Here is a 20,920-nt window from a genome sequence, read left to right as displayed (position 1 = left end):
CATGTTATTTAACCTCCATGTATTTGTACATTTTCCAGATTTTTTTCTTCTAGTTGATTTTTAGTGTCATAGTGTTGTGACTGAAAAAAAATTGCATGGTGATGTTAATTATTTTGCATTTGTTGAGACTATTTCCGGGAAAAATATGTGAACTCTTCTGGAGAATGTTCCTTGTATACTTGGAAAGCATGTGTATTCTTCTGTTTAAGATGGAACGTCCTCAGTATATAAGTTAGATCTAACTGGCCCAATGTGTCATTCAAAGCAATGATTTCCTGCTAATTTTCTGCTTAGATGATGGTAAGTAGGGTGTTAAAGTCTCCTACTATTGTTGTATTACTATTGATGACTTCCTTTATGTTTATTAGCTGCTTTATATATTTGGATATTCCCCTGTAGGTGCATAAATGTTTACAACTATAAATAATTTTGTGTTGGACTGTTCCTTTTATGATTATCTATTGTCCTTCCTTCAATCCTATTACAGTTTTTGTTTTCAAGTCTATTTTGTTCAGTATAAGTATTGCTACTCTCCCTTTTTTTTTCACTTTTATTTGCATGATAAATGTTTTTCCTTCCCTTCAATTTCAATCTGCTTGTGACATTAGATCTAAAATGAGTCTCTTGGGATCCCTGGGTGGCACAGCGGTTTGGTGCCTGCCTTTGGCCCAGGGCGCGATCCTGGAGACCCGGGATCGAATCCCACGTCGGGCTCCCGGTGCATGGAGCCTGCTTCTCCCTCTGCCTGTGTCTCTGCCTCTCTCTCTCTGTGTGACTATCATAAATAAATAAAAATTAAAAAAAAATAAAAAATAAAATGAGTCTCTTATATGCAGCATGCAGATGAGTCTTTTTTTTTCTTCTTCTTCTCATTTATTCACCCTGTGTCTTTTGACTGGAGTGTTTATCCATTTACATTCAAGTAATTATTGAAAGATGTGTAGTTATTGCCATTTTGTTACTTGTTTTATGCTTGTTTTGTAGTTCTTCATTCCTTTCTTCCCTTGCTCTCATTGTTTTTCAGTTTCTTTAGTGATTTACTTGGAATCCTTTTGATGTATGTATGTATGTATGTATCTATGTTTGTATGTATGTATATATATTACTTGTTTTTGATTTGTGGTTATTATCAGGTTGATATATAATGTCTTATGTATATAGCAGTCTATAGTTAGTTGATCACATAAGTCTGGACTCTTTCTAAAAGCACTACATTTTTATTTCCCTCCTGGTACTTTTAAAATATATGATCTCATACATTACATTCCTTTATTTTGTGAATCCCTTGACTGGCTTTTATATTTATATCTTTTTTTTTTCCTACTTTTCCTACTCCTGCTTATGGCCCTTCCTTTCTGTTCAGAGAATTCCCTTTAACATTTCTTGCAGGACTGGTTCAATGGTGATGAATTACTTTAAATTTTGTTTCTCTTTGAAACCCTTTATCTCTCTTCTATGATAGTCTTGCTGGCTATCAGGATATCATATCCTGGCTGTGGTGTTTGTTTGTTTTTCTTTCAGCATTTTGTATATATCATGCCACTTTTGTGTGGCCTGCAAATTTTCTGCTGAAAAATTAGCTGATAGCCATGTGGGGTTTCCCTTTTATATGACTCTTTTCTCTTGCTGTTTTACAATTTGTCTTTGTCGTTACTTTTTTTTTTTTGTCATTTTAATTTCTATGTGTCTTGGTGTGGACCCCCATGGGTTGGTTTTGTTAGGGTTTCTCTGTACTTTCTATATGTGGATTTCTGCTTCCTTCCCCAGATTTGGGAAATGTTCAGCTATTATTTCCTTAAATAAATTTTCTGTCCCTTTTCCCTCCTTTTTTTCCTTCTGGGAACCCCTATAATGTGTATGTTTTGGGGATCCCTATAATGTGTATATTATTATGCTCAATCATATTGCAGAAGTCTTTTAGTTTATTCTTGTTATAATTCATTTTACTTTCCTCTGTTCAGCTTGATTACTTTCTATTACTCTGTCTTCCATGTCACTGATCTGTTCTACTTCTTTTAGTCTAATTATTCCCTATTTTTATGTTTGATTTCAATCGAATTCCATCTGGGTTTATTTAAAATGTTTTTTGTCTCTTCATTGAGGATCTCACTGAATCTTCCAATGCAGTTCTCTCTGTCTAGAGTGGGGTCTGCACCGCTACTTTCTGTATGACTATAGTGTCTCTCCCTCTCTTGGGGGTCAGTTTGGTTTCAGACTCTATCTCTGCCCTTCCTACTGTTTTTGATATGGCCTCTTCTCTACAAATCTGTTCTGCATTCTTTGGGTCACTTGCTGGGTTACTTATACTGATGTGGGTGTTATATATATTGTGAGATGAGGTAAGTTTAGGATCCTCCTACTCTGCCATCTTCCTCAAAGATCCTGGATATGCCTTTTTGAATTAGAGTTTTCATTTTCTTTGTGTAACTACCCACTGGTGGAATTATTGGATCATATAGGATTTCTCTGATGATTTCATAGATGTAAAAATCCTCAAAAATATTAAATTGGTACATTTAAATTATTAGCATTTAAAGTGATCAGTGTTATAGATGAATTCATTTCAATGATTTTTGTATATCTTTTATATTATTTGCATTCATTTATTGTTTCTTTCCCCCATCTCTTTCTGCTTCATCTGGGTTTAATTAAGCACTTCATATGATTTAATTTTGTGTTCCCTCTTAATGTCTCTTTTATATTTCTTGTTAATATTTTTAGTGGTTGCACTGGAATTTAAAATATATATTTTTCATTAATCTAAGTTTGTCTTCATATTATTCTGTTTTGTTAAAGGGTAGTGCAAATACCTTTTAAGAGAGCATTCCTAATTTCTCACCCCCAACTCCTGTGACATTTCTGTCATTTAGTACTCTAATCCACATGATATGATATATTCAATTAACCATTGTTAATATTATTACTCTAAACAGTTTTTCTTTATTACAACTCTATTTGTTAGGAAAGTATTAGGTTACACTAAGACTGAGATGGTACAGAAATTTCCTATACTTTTTTTTTTTTTATCTACACACAAACATAGCATCCTCCATTATTAACATCTCCCAACTGAGTGGTGCATTTATTAGAGTTGAGGAACCTACACTGACACATAATCACCCAAAGTCTATATTTATATTATGGTTCATTCTTTAAAAAATATATTTTATTTATTTATTCATGAGAGACACAGAGAGAGGAAAGACATAGGCAGAGAGAGAAGCAGGCTCCCTGTGGGGAGTCTGATGCAGGACTGGGTCCAAGGAACCTGGGATCACTACTTGAGCCAAAGGCAGATGTTCAACTACTGAGCCACCCAGGTGCCCTATAATTGTTCATTCTTGATGTACACTCCATGGGTTTGGATAAATGTCTATGGCATGGAAACATCATTATACTATTATATGGCATATTTTCACTACCCTAAAAAATTCTGTTCTTCACCTATTCATCCTTCTGAGTGTCTCTTCTCAACCCATGGCAACCACTGATCCTTTTTGCTGTCTCTATAGGTATGTCTTTTTCGGGATGTTGTATAGTTAGAACTATATAATATGGCTTCTTTAAGTTAGTAATAGGCTAAATTTCAGATTGACTTCTTGCATTTAGTATTAGGAATTTAAGGTACTAAATAATATTCTATTGTTTGGCTTTTTCATAATTTATGTATCCATTCATCTACTGAAGGATATCCTGCTTTCAAGTTATGGCAACTCTAAATAAATCTATGAATGTCTATTTGCAGGTTTTGTATGAACATAAGTTTTCAACAAACTTAGCTAAATATCAAGAAGCATGATTTTAGTATGTTTATTTTTGTAAGAAATCATCAAACTGTCTTCCAAAGTGGATATATCATTTAGCATTTCCACCAGCAATAGATGAGAGTACCTGCTGTTCCCCATCCTTCCCAGTGTTTGTTCTGTATTTGAGCCATTCTAATAGATGTGTAATAGTATCGCATTGTTTTAATTTGCATTTCCTTGATGAAATATGATGTGGAGCATCCTTTCACAGGCTTATCTCCTGTCTGCATATCTTTTTCGATAGTGTCTGTTAAGTTCTCGGACACACTATTTTTTTTTTTTGCTTTTGCATAATTTTTAGCTTTTTGAAAATTAAAGTATAACTAAAATACAATGTTATGTTAGTTTCAGATGTACAACATAATGATTCAGCAATTCTATGCCCATTACTTACCACAAGTATAGTCACAATTCATCACCATACAATGTTATTAAAATATTATTGACTATGTTCCCTTTACTGTACTTTTCATCTCAATGAGTTATTCATTTAAAAACTGGCAGTTTGTACCTCTTAATCCACTTCACTATTTCACTTATCACCCAGCCACTTCCCCTATGGGAGCCACCAGTTTGCTTTTTGTGTTTATGAGACTGTTTCAGTTTTTGTTGTTGTTTAAGATACACATATAAGTGAACTGTGGTATTTGCCTTTCTCTACATTTCACTTCACCATATACCCTCTAGGTCAATCCATGATGTTGGAAATGGCAAGATTTCATACTTTTAATGGCTAACATTCAATTATACAACACACACACACACACACACACACACACACACACACACACCGCTCTTCATCCATTCATGTAACGAGACACTTAAGTTGCTTCCATATCTTAGCTTTTGTAAATAATGCTTCAATAAGCATAGAGGTTCATATATCTTTTTGAATTAGTGTTTTTTGGTTTATTTGAGTAAATACTCAGTAGTGGAATTTCTGGATTCTATGACTTTTACATTTTTAATTTTTTTTAAGAATGGCTCACACTGTTTTTCTTTGTGGTTCCATCAATTAATATTCCCAAAAAGAGTGCACAAGATTAACAAACAAAAGAACAAAAATTAATCAATAATCAAAATCTCCCCATGGAAGTCCAGGGCCAGATGGCTTCCCAGGGGAATTCTATCAAGTGTTTAAAGAAGAGTTAATACCAATTCTTCTCAAACTGTTCCAGAAAATAGAAATGGAAGAAAAATTTCCAAACTCATTCTATGATGCCAGCATTACCTTGATTCCAAAACCAATAATCTCACTAAAAAGGAGAATTAGAGGCCAATATCCCTATCAAATATTGAAGCAAAAATTCTCAACAAGATACTAGCAAGTTGAGTCCAACAGTACATTAAAATAATTATTTACCACTATCAAGTGGGATTTATTCCTGGGCTACAAGCATAGTTCAATCTTCACAAATCAATGTTATACACTGCATTAATGAAAGAAAGGATAAGAACCACATGATCCTCTCAATACACACAGAAAAAAACATTTGACAAAGTACAGCATCCATTCTTGACAAAAACACCTCAACAAAGTAGGGATAAAGGGAACATACCTCACCATTATAAGGACCATAAATGAAATACCCACAGCTAATAGCATCCCGTATGTGAAGAAACTAATAGCTTTTCCTCGACAGGAGCTGTAGGAGGGGGATATCCACTCTCACCATTGTTGTTTAACACAGTATTGGAAGTCTTAGCTTCAGCTATTAGATGATCAGAATAAATTAAAGGCATCCAAATTGGCAAAGGAGAAATCAATCTTTCACTCTTCACAGACAACATGAACTCTAGGCATCACAATTCCAGACTTCAAGCTACATTACAGAGTTGTAATCATCAAGACAGTATGGGTACTGGTACAAAAACAGACATATGTAGATCAGTGGAACAGGATGGAAAACACCAAATATGAACCCCCAACTATATGGTTAACTAATCTTTGGCAAAGCAGGAAAGAATATCAAATGTAAAAAAAAAAGAATCTCTTCAACAAATGCTATTGGGAAAACCGGACAGCAATTTGCAGAAGAATGACACTGGACAACTTTCCTATACCATACACCCAAATGAATTCAAAATGGATGAAATATCTCAATGTGAAACAGGAAACCATCAAAATCCTAGAGAAGATCGGTGGTAGCAGCTTGTTTCTAGACACATCTCTGGAGACAAGGGAAACAAAGCAAAAATGAACTATTAGATTTCATCAAGGTAAAAAGCTTCTGCACAAAGAAGGAAACAATCAGTAGGATTAAAAGGCAACCTTTGGAATAAGAGAAGATATTTGCAAATAGCATATCTGATAAAGGGTTAGTATACAATACCTATAACAACTTATCAAACTCAACACCCCAAGAAACAATCCAGTTAAGAAATAGCAGAAGATGTGAATAGACATTTTTTTTTCAAAGAAGACATACAGATGGGGTAGCACACATGAAAAGATGCTCAACACCACTCATCATCAAAGAAATGCAACCAAACTACAATGAGATACCCCCTAACACCTGTCAGAATGGCTAAAATTAACAACACAAAAGACAACAGATACTGGCAAAAATTCAGAGAAAAGGGAACCGTCTTACACTGTTGGTGGGAATTCATACTGATGCAGCCACTCTGGAAAACAGTACAGAGATTCCTCAAAAAGTTAAAATATAGTTAACCGCCCTGCAATCCAGCAATTTCACTACAAAGTATTTATACAAAGGATTCAGAAATGCTGATCCAAATGGACATATGCACCCGATGTTTATAGCAGCATTATCAATAGTAGCCAAATTATGGAAAAAGCCCAAATATCTATTGACAGATGAACAGATAAAGAAGATGTGTACACATACACAATGGAATACTACTCAGCCATTAAAAGGAATGAAAGATTGCCATTTTCAATGGTGTAGATGGAGCTAGAGTGTATTACACTAAGCAAAACATAGTCAGAGAAAGACAAAGACCATACAACCTCATTCATATGTGGAATTTAAGAAACAAAACAGATGAACAGGGATCCCTGGGTGGCGCAGCGGTTTGGCGCCTGCCTTTGGCCCAGGGCACGATCCTGGAGACCCGGGATCGAATCCCACATCGGGCTCCCAGTGCATGGAGCCTGCTTCTCCCTCTGCCTATGTCTCTGCCTCTCTCTCTCTCTCTCTCTCTCTCTCTCTGTGACTATCATAAATAAATAAATAAAAATTTAAAAAACAAACAAACAAACAAAAAAAAAACAGATGAACATAGGAGAAAGGGGCAAAAGAGAGAGAGGCAAACCATAAAACAGACTCAGCTACAGAGAGCAAAAGGAGTTTGATGGAAGGAGATGGGTGGGTGATCGGCTAAATGGATGATGGGTATTAAGGAGGGCCTAGTGATGAGCACTGGGTGTTCTATGTAAATGATGGGTCACTAAATTTGAGGCTATCTGTACTCCTGAAACCAATATTACACTGTATGTTACCTAAAACTTAAATAAAATCTTGAAATAAAACAATGAATTTTAAGAAGTATCTAGAGGCTAAAAAAATGTACAAGAGTTTCTTCTTCACACCCTTGTCAATGCTTGGTATTTTTTGTCTTTTTGATACTGGCCATTTTAACAGGTGTAAGTGATATCAATGTGGTTTCAATTTGCAATTCCTGGATGATTAGTGATGTTGAGCATATTTGCATGTGTCTGTTGGCCATTTGTATGTCATCATTAGAAAAATGTTTGTCCAGATTCACTGTCCATTTTGAATCAGATGGTTTGCTTCTTTGATGTTGATAGTTTTGTGGTGATGTCGAGTTTCCTACATATAGTATTATGTCATCTGCAAATAGTGACAATTTCACTTCTTCCCTACCAGTTTTGATGCTTTTTATCTATTTCCCTTGTCTGATTTATGGGCTAGGATTTCCACTAGTATTTTGAGTTAAAGTGATGGAAGTGGACATCTTTGTCTTGTTCCTGATCTTAGAGAAAAAGCTGTCACTGTTCCACCATTGAGTCAGAGGTTAGCTGTGGATATTTTTTTTTCCTTGTAGCTTTTATTATGTTGGATTATTCCATCTAAAACTATTTTACTGAAAATGTTATCATGAATTGTTGTTGTATTTTGTTAAATAATTTTTCTGCATCTGTCGGGATGATCCTATACTTTTTATCCTTCCTCTTTAATGTATTTTATCAGAATGATGAATATGTGAATATTGAATCATTCTTGCATCCCCAGAATTAACTCCACTTGAATGTGGGAAATAATCCTTTGAGCTTATTGTTGATTTTGGCTTAAAATATTTTATTTAGAATTTTTGCACCTATGTTTATCATGGATATTGGCCTGTAGTTTCTGTTTTTATGGTGTCATTGATCATAAATAGGGTTATTTGGCCTTGTAGGATGAGTTTCAAAGTTTTCTTTCCACTTCAATCCTTTAAATAGCTTGAAAAGAAGAGTTATTAACTCTTTTGTAAGTCCTTGGTAGAATTTACTTATAAACCCATCTGGTCCTGGACTTTGGTTGTTGAAAGTTTTATGATTAGTGGTTCATTTTTCTTCCTAGTAATGGGTTTCTTCAGATTTTCTATTTCTTACAGTTTTAAAAGATTGTATCTAGATATCTATTGGCATAAATCTTTCATTGTGTTCTCTTATGTCTATCTGTGGTGGTTTTATCTCTCTTCTTGCATTTTTATATTATTCAATTGACCTTTTTTTATTAGTTTCAGAAATAGAATTTAGTGATTCATCAGTTGCATATAACACCCAGTGATTATATGGAATCAGCTTTTGGTTTAATTTATTTTTATTGTATATTTATTCCCATTCAGTTATTTATTAGTTTCTTCCTTCTACTAACTTTGGGCTTAGTTTTTTTCATTTTCTTTTTTTTCTAGTTCCTTTGGTGTAAGGTTAGAATTTTTGATATTTTTATTTTTTCTTAAGGTCTGTGTCACTATAAATTTTTCTCTTAGAACTGCGTTTGCTGCATACCAAAATCTTATAGACCATTGTGTTTCCATTTTCTTTTTGTCCCTAAATATATATAGATTTTTTTTTCTTTTTGATTTCTTCATTGACCTATTGGTAATTTAGTAGCATGTTGTTTAACCTCTACATGTTTGTATTTTTTTCCTTGTAAATAATTTTTGGCTACATAATATTATTTTTAAAGACACTTGATAGGATTTTGATCTTTTAATTTGTTTAGGCTTGTGTTGTGGCCTAACTTATCATCTATCCTGGATAATATTCCATATTCACTTAAAAATAATGTGCATGCTGCTGATGTTGGATGTATTAGATACTCACTGATGGAAGTATGGTGTTAATTATATTATATTACCATTATTATATCACTGTCAATTTCTCCCTTTACGTCTATTAATACTTGCTTTGCATATTTCACTGCTTCTAAATTGGGTGCATAGATATTTATTACAGTAATATTCTCTTCTTGGATTAATCCTTTTGTCTTTATATAATGCTATTTATAAAACAATAGTCTATTTTAAAGTCTATTTTGTCTGATGTAAGTATTGCTATCCTGGATTTTTTAAGCTTCTATTTGTATACACTATTTTCCATTGTTCACTTTAGCTTTAGGTCTAAAGTGAGTTCTTATAAGCAGCATATATATCATCTTGTTTTTTATTCATGTAGTCATTGAATGCCTTTTAATTGGAATATTTAGTCCATTTACATTTAAAACAATCATTGATAGGTATGTACTTGTTCCCAGTTTCTTAATTGTTTTGTTTTTATTTAAATTCCAGTTAGCATACAGTGTAATATTAGTTTCAGGTATAGAATTTAGTAATTTATCACTTATATACAACACCCAATGCTCATTACATGTGCACTCCTTCTTTATTCTCATCATCCACTCCCTTCTGGTGGCCATCTGTTTGTTCTCTATAATTAACACTCTGTTTCTTGGTTTACTTCCCTCTCTTTTTCCCCCTTTGTTTCTTTTTTGTATTTCTTATATTTCACATATGAGTGAAATCTTGTGGTATTTGTCTTTTTCTGACATTTCTCTTAGCATAATACTCTCTAGCTCTATCCACAGTGTTACAAATGGCAAGATTTCATTTTTTTGATGGCTCAGTAATATTCTATAGGATACTTGAATTTCTTGGTTTTTCATGTATCTATTTTACATTTTTGATTCGTGGTTACCATGGGGTTCAAGTTGATAATCACTAAGGTTCAAATGCATTCTAAAATCACTATATTTTACTCTGCCCTCCACATTTTATGTATATAGTGTCATATTTTATACTTTTTTATTTTATATATCTCTTGACTAATGTTTATAATTATAATTGATTTTACTACTTTTGAGTCAACCAACATAGTGGCTTTATAAGTGATTAATCTGCTACCTTTACTATACCTTTGCTTGTAGCAGTGGAATTTTTTCTTTCCATAACTGTCTTCCAGTTATGGTCTTCTTTTCCACTTAAAGAAGGCTTTTTAAATATTGGTTGTAAGGATGGTTTAGTTGGAATGAACTTTATCTTTTGTCTAGGAATCAATCTCTTTTTCAATTCTGAATGGTAATCTTTGCCAGGTAGAGTAGAGTCATCTTGGTTGTAGACTGTTTTTTCCTTTCAGCATTTTTTATATATCATGCCACTTTCTTTTGGCCTGCAAAACTAACTTTCATGTATCTTGGTATGGACCTCATTGGGTTCATTTTGTTTGAGGCTATCTGTAATTCCTGGGCCTGAGTATCTTTCTCCCTCCAGATTAGGGAAGTTTTTAGCTATTATTTCTTCAAATAAGATTTCTACCTCCTTTATTCCCTCTTCTCCTTCTGAGGTCCCTACAATACAAATGCTATAATGCTTAGTGATATTGCAGAGGTCCTTCAACCTATTCTTTTCTATTTGATGATCGATTAATTGACTAAGGTTCAGCTTTTTTTTTCTGTTACACTGTCTTTCAGATTATTGATCCATTCTTCCATATCTTCTAATTTGCTGTTCAGTCCCTGTAGGCTCCATTTTTCCGTCCATTTATTGTCTCCATCAGCTCTCTTTGTTATAGTTTCTCAGTTTTCATTGAGTGCATTGACTCTTTCTCTAGTCCAGTGAATATCTTTTTGACCATTACATTGCATTCTTTATCAAACATAATGTTTATCTCCATTTTATTTAATTTTTTTCTGTGATTTCATTTCTTGCCTTTCATTTGGGACATATCCCTCTGTCATCTCACTTTGTCTGTTTCTGTGTATTAGGTCAGCTATGTCTTTTCATCTTTAGTCAGTAAAGAAGCCTTGTGTAAAAGAGACCTTGTGATGTCCTGTAGCATAATCCCACTTGTCAGCAGAGCCAGATACTCCGGCAGTGTCCTCTGTGTGGGCTACATGCAGTCTTATATTGTGGCTGAGCTATGATTGCTGTGGGCACACTGATGCATTGTCCTTCAGCCCAGCTGGCTGCAATGACCCACTTTGCCAACTGAGGGGGCAATGGGTAGAGTTTTCTGCCTGGGTTGTTGATAGGTTTGGCTAAAGCTGTTGTGGGCTCACTGGTGAGCAGGGCTAGCCCTCATCTTGGCTGTCTGCAGTAAGCCACTGTGACAGCTCCAGAAACACTGTAGGATAGGGCTTGTTCCCTGAACAGCCAGTTGTGAGGCACAGGTACAGGAATTGCAGATATGTTGATGTGTTGTTATCTCCCACCCCCTCCTCATAGCAGGAGTCTCTTTGGAATGTTGCCAGTTTTCCTTCCATTTATTGTCTCTGTGCTAGTACCATGCTGCCTACAGGTTATAGAGAGACAGGAGAACTTTGGCGGGATGGCTGACAAAATGGGTAGCCTGGAACCAAAGGGGAATGCCAACGTATGACATGGGGTGCTAGCAAGATAAGAGAAAATTACAATTAGCTCCTGCAAGCATCTGGCTATCTAGTCTAGGGGAGGGCAAAAATAATGGTACCTTCCATTGCTTTTGTTCCTGGAAAAATTTTCTGCAATTCACTGCCCCTCTGGCACATGTCCTAAATCTAATCAATAGATCTTCTTCACACAGATTCCTGGCACTTTTCAAACTGCTGCTTCTATACTGTTTCAGACCAATTTTTTAAGTGTGTTGGGTCTTTAACTCCAGGAGCTTTACAAATCAGGTCTCAAAGCCCATTGATTTTTCAAAGCCAGATATTACGAAGACTTGTCCTCCCACTGCAGGTCTCCAGGGCCAAGTGTGTGGCTGGGCCACCTCATTCCTCTCCTTGTGATATCTCTCCCTTTTGTAGTTAGTTCATACTGGAGATTTGGTTTCCTACCGCATCTTTGCTACTCCTGCCATTTTCAATATGGCCTTTATGACTAATTGTGAAAGATCTATTCTTCCCATCTATAGGTTATTTTCACAATTTGTTGCAGTACATATAGTTGTTGCCTTAGTGTACCCATGGAGCAAGCAAGGTAAGCCTAGGATCTTTCTACCTTGCCATCTCCCCTCCCACTTTGTCTTTGTTGTTGAGTTTGAAGATTTTTTTTTTGGCGTAATTTGGAAAACAATCTTTATCAGATGTGTTTTCTGCAAATATATCCTCATAGTCTGTGGTTTATTTTCTCATTCTCTTGACATTCTTTCATAGAGGGAAATTTTAAATTTTTATAAAGTTAAATTTATCAATTATTTATTTCATGTACTGTGCCTTTGGTGTTATCTCTAAAAAGTCTAAAATTACCAAGCCCAAAGTCATCTAAATTTTCTATGTTATCTTCTAGAATTTTTTAAATTTGTGTTTTGGGGTACCTGGGTGGCTCAGTAGTTGAGTGTCTACCTTAGACTCAGGGTGTGACCCCAGGGTCCCAGGATCAAGTCCCACATCAGGCTCTCTGCAGGAAGACTGCTTCTCTCCTTGCCTATGTCTCTGCCTCTCTCTCTGTGTCTCTTGTGAATAAATACATAAAATCTTTAAAAATGAATGAATGAATGAATGAATGAGTTTGTGTTTTATATTTAGATTTGGGATTCATTTTGAGTTAATATATATGGTCTATGTTTAGACTATTTTTTATGTCTGTGGACATCAAATTGGGACACCACTCATTGAAATGAGGGAAAAGTTTTTAAAATGCATGTGTCTTCTGTGGTGTTGTGTCTGTTACGGTTTTTGACCCATTTTTTTTTAACTGGGTTGTTTCCTTATTTTCATTTTTTTTAAATTTCTTTTTAGAGAGAAAGAACAGTGGGGAGGCACAGAAGGAGAGAAAAATAGAAGGAATCTCAAATGGACCTCCAATTGAGTATGGACCCCAAAGCAGGACTCAATCCAAGATCCTAAGATCATTACAGGAGCTGAAATCAAGAGTTAGATGCTTAAACGACTGAGCCAACCACACTCCCTTCTCCATTTGACTTTTAAATGTTATTTGTATATGTTGGAAAGTAGTCCTTTAAGAAGTGTGTCTTTTGCAAGTATCTTCTTCCACTCTGTGACTCGTCTTTTCATTCACTTAACATCTTTACCAGTGTAGAAATTTTTAACTTGACTAAAGTCTAACTTACCAAGTACTTCTTTCATAGATTGTGCCTTTGGTATTATATCTAAACTTTGCTCCACTACATTACTTTTGCTCTTTTGTCAAAGACGAGCTGACTATATTTATGTAGGTACCAGTTTTTTTTTTTAAGATTTTATTTATTTTTTTTATGAGAGACAGAGAGAGACAGAGACAGAGACACAGGCAGAGGGAGAAACAGACTCCATGCAGGAAGCCCAATGTGGGACTCGATCCTGGGTCTCCAGGTTCACACCCTGGGCTGAAGACGGCGTTAAATTGCTGAGCCACCAGACTGCCCAGGTACCAGGTTTTAAGCTAATTAAGAAATAGAACAAAAATCTATCTTTATTCATTCTTTAACTTTATTTATTGCTCAAAGCTCCTCTTTTCATTTAGATACAAATTTCTGATCTATTTTTATTTTATTTTTTGCATCCAATGAATATTTTGCAACATTTCTTGTAGAACAGGTGCTGACAATGGTTTCCTTCTATTTTTGTGTGCTTCAGAAAGTCTTTATTCTCTTTTAAATTTGAAGAATCATTTCACTAGCTCTAGGATTCTAGGTTGATGAGTCTTTCTTTTAACATTTTAAATATTTCACTCATTCTTTTTGCTGGTGAGTTTTCTGAAAGTAATGTGATTTTTCTTTCTTAATCAGTTGATGAAAAGATATGAAACACTTCAATAATTTGCATGCCATCCTTGTGCAGAGGCCATGCTAATCTCTGTAGCATTCAGATTTTAGTGTATGTGCTGCTGAAGCAAGCAATACTCTAATTCTTATTCTTATTCCTTTGTTGGTTGTGTTTTTCCTCACCCTGGCCTTTTCCTTCAGAATTTTATGTTTTTCTTTGGGTTTCTGCATTGCTAATATGATTTGCCTAGATATGGATGTTTATTTTTTTTGTTGGTTTTGTGATGTTAACATTCTTTGGGGGCCTTGCTCTGTGGTTTGATGCTTGTCATTTGTTTTGAAAAGTTCTCAGTTGTTTTAATTTCAAATGTTTCTTCTATTTTTTTTTTCATTCTGATGTGTTATATTTTTTAATGTTCTCCTATGGTTACAGGATATTCCCTTTCTTTATTTTAATTTGGAAAGTTTATGTTGCTCTATGCTCAGGCTGACTAATTATTTCCTCAAGCATGCCAAGTATATTACTTATAAGACTATCAAAAGCATTTGCCTTTTAAAAAATTATTTCTAGCATTTACTTTTGATTCTTAGAGATCCTGTCTTAAAGTTAATGTAACCTATCTGTTCTTGCATGATATTTACAGTTGTTTTATAGTTCCTGTCTACTAATTTACATCTGTATAATGCCCTAGACTAGTTCTGATGACTTCTTTTTCTCTTCAGCTTTTTTCTTGCCTTTAGGAAAGCCAAACATGTTGTATTAAGGAATAGAAATTGAGGTAAATAAGTCTTTAATGTGAGCATTTATGATATTTGACTAATTATTTGGCTGTATTTAATGTCTGTTTTAGGTATCAGACTTTACATTCCTCAGATTCCTTATTTTTGTCTCACTTTGGGCTTTGGGTGTTTCTACGAGTCATTGATTGAAGAGAGTCTGTGTCCCCTACCCCTTGCAAGTAAAATAAAGAATCTTTCTCATATGCTCACTTTTAGAACTTGACGGGATTCCTGGAGATAAAGCTGATAAAAGTGTATGGTCCCCCATAAGTCTGTCACTCTTATGCTAGTCCATCCTTATCTCCAGAAATGCATCAAAATTAGGACTCATTCTTCTTTCAGTTTAAAGTTCCAGTGGCTTCTATTCCAGGTAAGCAGATCTTAGAAAGCACCTGCCTCTCCAGATTTCAGAATGGTAGTTTGCCTTCCAAACTTTGTCCCATGATGAGTACTAAAAAATTGACTTTCAGTTTGTATAGTTTTTTTCTTACAATGTCAAAAGTGACAACCTCTAAGTCGCTTACATGGTATAGTTGCAACTAGTTCTTTGTTTTGAATTAGCTCTACTTTGAGTTTTAATCCCAAAGGAAGAGAATTAGAAAAAAAAAAAACAACATACATTTTTTTTCTATTGTGATAAGTAACTTTACGTCTCTATGCCTTAGATAACTAATTTTGAATCAAGGATAATATTACATACCTTATAGATTTGTTAAAAGGATTAAATTAAATGAGACAGATGTTGATCATAAATGTTTATGTAAGGATGTTACATTAGTTTTTCCCACAAATGTCCTATCCATATAAATATTTGCAGACAAACATACTAGCCCTAGTTCAACCAGACGCCATTGGCATAACCATAGGTATTTACTATACTACACTTCTGTGTACATCTTAGAAATGTGGATATGGTTATTCTAACTGACACAAGGGGATTTTTCTGGTATAAGGAAAAAATTTTTCTCTATTGTACAGTTACTTGAACAAAGAAAATCCAGAATGAACACAGAGACTTTTTTTAAACTGGAAGTTACATGAGAAAGACTCATATTTTTTTAAAGTGTTTGTAATTTTACATAGTTCAAGCATAAAATATTAGTCATATTTTGAAATAACTCCTGTATTATCAAGACCATAAGGCAGAAATTTTGTTTTTCTGTGTATTCGGCAGAGTTTTTCCTTACTGTACTAAAATCAAAGAGAAGTTTGGCTTATTCATTTGATTATGTTATCTAGAAAAGTAGTTTGATATTTAATGTGATCTGTTATATCTTAATTTCTAACATTAAATGGAAATATAAAGCATGCTTTTATCTTTAATTATCTTTACATTGTTGAATTAAAATACAATAAGCAGTTGTTTCCTAAGCACTAAGAGGCCAAATATGGAAGAAGACAATCATTTAAAAGGATAGTTGTAGAAGTTGTTGATCAATATAAAAAAATATTGTACATTTTTCTTACCTGATTTATGATTTAGTTATAAGCGAAGCTATATGAAGAATTAGTGACATAAGTGGGAAGATGTGGTTAGTAATTCTATACTTAGAGAACAGTATTTTATATCTGCAGGTCATTCAGGCTTCAAATATTTTTAGTACATTTTGCATCACTTATATTATGGGCTGTTGTGCCCCTTCCCCAAATTCATATGTTTAAGTCCTAATACCCAGTATCTCAGAATGTGACTATATTTGGAGATAGATCTTTTAAAGAGGTGATTGAGATAAAATGAAGGCATAATCCAATATGACAGGCATACATATAAGAAGAAATTAGGACACAACACATATACAGAGGAAAGACCACGTGAAGGGACAGTTAGAAGACCACTGTTTATAAGCTAATGAAGGAGGAGGCCTCAAAAAGAACCAAACCTGCCAACTGTTTCCCTTAAGAATTGGAGCCACCAGAATTGTGAGAAATTTAATTTTCTGGTTTAAACCACCCACTCTGTGTGGTACTTTGTGATGGCAGCCCAGCAGACTAAATATCTAATGAGAAAATAAAAAAGACATGAATAAAAACATTACAACAGAAAATCCAGAAGGCCTATGAGCATTTGAAAACATGTTCAAATTTGTCAGTAATCAGGGCAATGCAAATCAAGCAAGAATGAGACAGCACTTCACAATTATTAGATTGACAAAAATTTAGTAGATGAAAAATGTCAAGTGTGGCGGTGCTGGTGGGGAGTTAAAAACCTTATTGTATAGGCACTGTAAACTGAGACAAGTATTCAGGAAAGTAATCTGACAAAATTTAAAGTACAGGCATTCCCTACAGTTTAGCAATTCTTTTTGGGGGTTGGGTGTTCCACTTCCAGGGAAACAAACTGAGGGATGCTGGGAGGAGTGGGGAGGAAGAATGAGGTAACTGGGTGGTGGGCATTAGGGAGGCACGTGATGTAATGAGCACTGGGTGTTATATAAGACTGATCAATCACTGACTTCTACATCTGAAACTAATAATATACTATAAATTAGTTAATTGAATTTAAATTTTAAAAAAGACCCACTTCAAAAAAATGCATTCCCTTTAAATTGTACAAACTCAAAATTAACAATCTCTCAAAAGAAATAGCAATTTAGAAATGAAAAATTGTATTATTCGTTGTACTTTGGAAAATAATGTATATCTAATGGTAGAAAATAAAAAAAATACTTTAGATTATTCTCCACAATACTGTTTAGTTTATTAAGATTGCCATAACAAACTATCACAAACTGATGGCTTAAAAAACAGAAATTAATCTCTTACAGTTCTAGAGGCTAGAAATCTGAAATCAAGATGTTGGCAGGATTAGTTCCTTCTGAGGGGCTGTGAAAGAAAGATAGATTTATCTTCTCAGCTTTGGAGGTGACCATGTTCTTGTTCCTCTTCACATTAACTTCCTTCTGAGTGTATCTCTCTGTGTCCAAATTTCCTCCTTTTTTATAAAGAACACAGCCATTGGATTCAAGTTCACCCTGATGACCCATTTAGCTTTATTGCTTTTGCTTTTATTATTACCTTTATTACCCCTTATTGCCAAATAAGGTCACATTCTGAAATACTAGAGGTTAGGATTCCAAAACTTTTTTTCTTTTTGGCAGTGAGGACATAATTCAACCCATAACAAATGCCTATAATCTTAATTTATTTAATAGTAGTGTCATGCTTGTGCTATTTATTTTTGAAATAGTTTTAATGTTTTGTACTTAATTTATGACATTTACCTAGATATACCTTATGCTTTGTAATCATTTATTTTGCTAAGAAGGTAAGATGATATATATTTATATATTTTCCCCAACAGTGGCTAACAATTAGCTATAATATTATTAGTTTATACTTTAAATATTATAAATAGGAAATTACATGTAGCATATGTTAGAGTCAGTATGGCTTATTTTCCAGGCCCAGAATTGCAGACTATTGCTATACAAAATTTCTTTGGTTTTGCTTCAAATGGAATCTTGTAATCTGGTTATTATAGTCCTGGCACTAATATAAAGCATTCATAAATTGATAAGGTCGACACTGAAGTCAGTGGGTAAATATTTCAATTATAGTTATCAGAAGAGTTTTCCTAATTCATCAGGATTATTTTTCTGAATTTGATGATATAAAACTAAATAAGGGGTGGCTCCGTGGTTAAGCATCTGCCTTCTGCTCGGAGTGTGATCCTGGAACCCTAGGATCCAGCCCCACATGGGGCTCCCCACGGGGAACCTGCTTCTCTCTCTGCTTCTCTCTTTCTCTCTCTCTCTCTCTCTCTCTGTCTCTCTCTCTCTCTCTCTCTCATGAGTAAATAAATTTTTAAAAATCTTAAAAAAAACTAAATAAGATAAATGTAATGTTACCCAAGGTCCATTAATGAAAGGATATACAGGATAGAAAATGACCCATCAAAACTGAATATTCGAAAAGCATTATTTTTTTTCACTTTGGTTCTCAAAAACAATGATCAGAACAAAGCAGCTGGCTTTGTTCTATTTTGATGTTACATATGGGAGCTGAACAAAATAAATGTCTAAGTTTGGGCATCTCTGTGCCAGAAATTTAGATTTTTACAATATGTCTCTTTAATAGGGCCCAGAATCCCTGAACAGAAGGCAATTCCTATTCCTGGGATGAAGGAAAAATACAGATACTAGAAAATACAGGTACTATTAACTGTGTCTTGAGAGCTGTTGAATGTAGCTTGTTGAAGGATTCTATGAGTTAAAAGATCAACAACAAAAGTAATTTGTTATTTAAGAAAAATTAACTCTCATATACAAGTAAAAATATTAGAAGAGTAGCAGTCAGGCTAAGAAAAAAATATATATTTTGGCTCACAGAAAAAATTAGGCCAAAAATTTGGCGACAGTCAAGGGCAATATATTTTAAACATATTAGTTTGAAATTTGAATAACATATTTTGGAATTCTCTATACAAAACAGGTTTGACTATACTGTTATTTAGATCTCCTTGCCCAATATTTACATATAAGTTGTGAAACATCCTTACGAGTCTTAGGACCTCATGTTCCCCTATTATTTAATTTCTTACTTGAACTAAATTAGTTTAAGTTTTGAATCATTATACTTTTCTTCTATATCCTGTATTCTTTACCCTATCAGCTTATGTTTGGAAGTATTCCTTGGTTTCCTCATCATTATTACATCCCTTCCAGACACACGCTCAATTTAGAAAATACATTCATATGTGTGTTTGTGTAAAGAAAAAACATTGTCTTATAGTTTTGATCCATCTTGGCCCTAGCCATCAACCTGTAAGACAAAATTTCTTTTTTTTATAAATTAATTTTTATTGGTGTTCAATTTACCAACATACAGAATAACACCCAGTGCTCATCCCGTCAAGTGTCCCCCTCAGTGCCCGTCACCCATTCACCCCCACCCCCCGCCCTCCTCCCCCTCCACCACCCCTAGTTCATTTCCCAGAGTTAGAAGTCTTTATGTTCTGTCTCCCTTTCTGATATTTCTCACACATTTCTTCTCCCTTCCCTTATATTCCCTTTCACTATTATTCATATTCCCCAAATGAATGAGAACATACACTGTTTGTCCTTCTCCGGTTACTGTGGCCAAGTTCAAAAAGGGTGTTGCCTGAGTTCTCCTCTGGGATTTTGATGGAATCTTGTCTCACATTTAGACCTTTCATCTATTTTGAGTTTATCTTTGTGTATGGTGCAAGAGAGTGGTCCAGTTTCATTCTTCTGCATGTGGATGTCCAATTTTCCCAGCACCATTTATTGAAGAGACTGTCTTTCTTCCAGTGGATCGTCTTTCCTCCTTTATCGTATATTAGTTAACCATAAAGTTCAGGGTCCACTTCTGGGTTCTCTATTCTGTTCCATTGGTCTATGTGTCTGTTTTTGTGCCAGTACCACACTGTCTTGATGACCACAGCTTTGTAGTACAACCTGAAATCTGGCATTGTGATGCCCCCAGATATGGTTTTCTTTTTTAAAATTCCCCTGGCTGCTCGGGGTCTTTTCTGATTCCACACAAATCTTAAAATAATTTGTTCTAAGTCTCTGAAGAAAGTCCATGGTATTTTGATAGGGATTGCATTATACGTGTAAATTGCCCTGGGTAACATTGACATTTTCACAATATTAATTCTGCCAATCCATGAGCATGGAATATTTTTCCATCCCTTTGTGTCTTCCTCAATTTCTTTCAGAAGTGTTCTATAGTTTTTAGGGTATATTTTGAGAACCATTTGAATGGTAAATGGTTCTCCAACCTTTTATTTTCAGGTTGTAGGTGTCCTTCTGTCTAAAATGAGTCTCTTGTAGACAGCAAATAGATGGGTCCTGTTTTTTTATCCAGTCTGAAACTCTGCGCCTTTTGATGGGGTCATTAAGCCCATTCACGTTCAGAGTTACTTGAACTTCTTCTTAAAGGGGAGTTTTAAGAGTCCCCCTTAAAATTTCTTGCAGAGCTGGTTTGGAGGTCAGATATTCTTTCAGTTCCTGCCTGTCTTGGAAGCTCTTTATCTCTCCTTCCATTTTGAATGAGAGCCTTGCTGGATAAAGTATTCTTGGTTGCATGTTCTTCTCATTTAGGACCCTGAATATATCCTGCCAGCCCTTTCTGGCCTGCCAGGGCTCTGTGGAGAGGTCTGCTGTTACCCTAATATTCCTCCCCATGAAGGTCAGGGACTTCTTGTCTCTTGCTGCTT

General features: G+C 34.7%; 1 pseudogene; it reads right to left on the bottom strand.

Annotated features, from left to right (window-relative positions):
- Nucleotides 1–13,990: 13,990 nt before the first annotated feature.
- On the bottom strand, nucleotides 13,991–14,090 carry LOC129523085 (U6 spliceosomal RNA; annotated as a pseudogene).
- Between the last annotated feature and the right edge of the window lie 6,830 nt (nucleotides 14,091–20,920).

Source organism: Nyctereutes procyonoides, unplaced genomic scaffold, assembly GCF_905146905.1.
Source record: "Nyctereutes procyonoides isolate TBG_1078 unplaced genomic scaffold, NYPRO_anot_genome, whole genome shotgun sequence".
NCBI lineage: Eukaryota > Metazoa > Chordata > Mammalia > Carnivora > Canidae > Nyctereutes > Nyctereutes procyonoides.
This window is presented reverse-complemented; position numbering and strand designations above follow the sequence as displayed.